Below are 998 nucleotides of genomic sequence, written 5' to 3'. Positions count from 1 at the left end.
AGATCAAGCCTGGCATAATTCAGATGGTACATAATTTAGTCCAGTTTGGGGGTGCTCCAACGGAAGATCCCAATATGCATATTTGGGATTTTATCAAGATCTGCGACACCTTTAAGTTCAATAATGTTTCTGAAGATGCTGTGAAACTGAGACTTTTCGCATTCTCTCTGAGGGACAAAGCTAAGAGTTAGTTACACGCTCTACCAGCTGGTTCTATTGCAACTTGGGAGGATCTTGCTCAAAAGTTTCTCACTAAATTCTTCCCTATGGCAAAGACAGCTACATTTAGGAATGCTCTTACTTAGTTTGCAGAGAAATCAGGGGAATCTCTATGTGAAGCTTGGGAGCGTTATAAGGAGATACTGAGAAAGTGTCCACATCATGGAATGCCTGATTGGATGATCATCAATTACTTCTATAACGGTTTGGGAGCATGTATGGGCAAAGAGCTATGAGGAAGCTTATGATCTAACTGAACTGATGGCAGCTATGAATATCAGTATCCAACCCAGAGATTTCCACAGGGCAAGGTAGAAAGAGTTCTTGAAGTGGATATAGCTACGGCTATCACTGCTCAACTAAAGGCGTTATCTATGAAGATCGATTCTCTGGCTAACTATGGTGTTAATCAGATAACCAGTGTTTTTGAGCTGTGTGTAGGTTCGCATGCGACGGAGAAATGCGTTATATCTAGTGAATCAGCTCAATTTGTGAGCACCTTTCAGAGATCGCAGCAACCAATTCCAAACACTTATCATCCTGACAACTGGAATCATCCTAACTTTAGCTGAAGCAACAATCAGAATGTGATGCAACAGCCGTTCCAGCAGTTTGGAAACAAGCAATTCAATCCTCCTGGTTTTCAGCAACAATTTACACCAAGACAACAACTCCAACTTTAACAACAAACTCATGAAGGTGCAGGTCAATCTTCGAATGAAAAATATGAATTAGAGGAGTTGAGGATTATGTGCAAACACCAGGCTCTTATATTCTAA

The 998-nt window shown here is 40.9% G+C and overlaps 1 non-coding gene across 1 annotated transcript; it reads right to left on the bottom strand.

Annotated features, from left to right (window-relative positions):
- Window positions 1-281: 281 nt before the first annotated feature.
- On the bottom strand, window positions 282-388 carry LOC141682335 (small nucleolar RNA R71). The gene has a single exon (XR_012559742.1). It is a non-coding gene; the product is annotated as a small nucleolar RNA R71 (small nucleolar RNA).
- Window positions 389-998: the final 610 nt, after the last annotated feature.

Source organism: Apium graveolens, chromosome 1 (genome assembly GCF_009905375.1).
Source record: "Apium graveolens cultivar Ventura chromosome 1, ASM990537v1, whole genome shotgun sequence".
Lineage (NCBI taxonomy): Eukaryota > Viridiplantae > Streptophyta > Magnoliopsida > Apiales > Apiaceae > Apium > Apium graveolens.
This window is presented reverse-complemented; position numbering and strand designations above follow the sequence as displayed.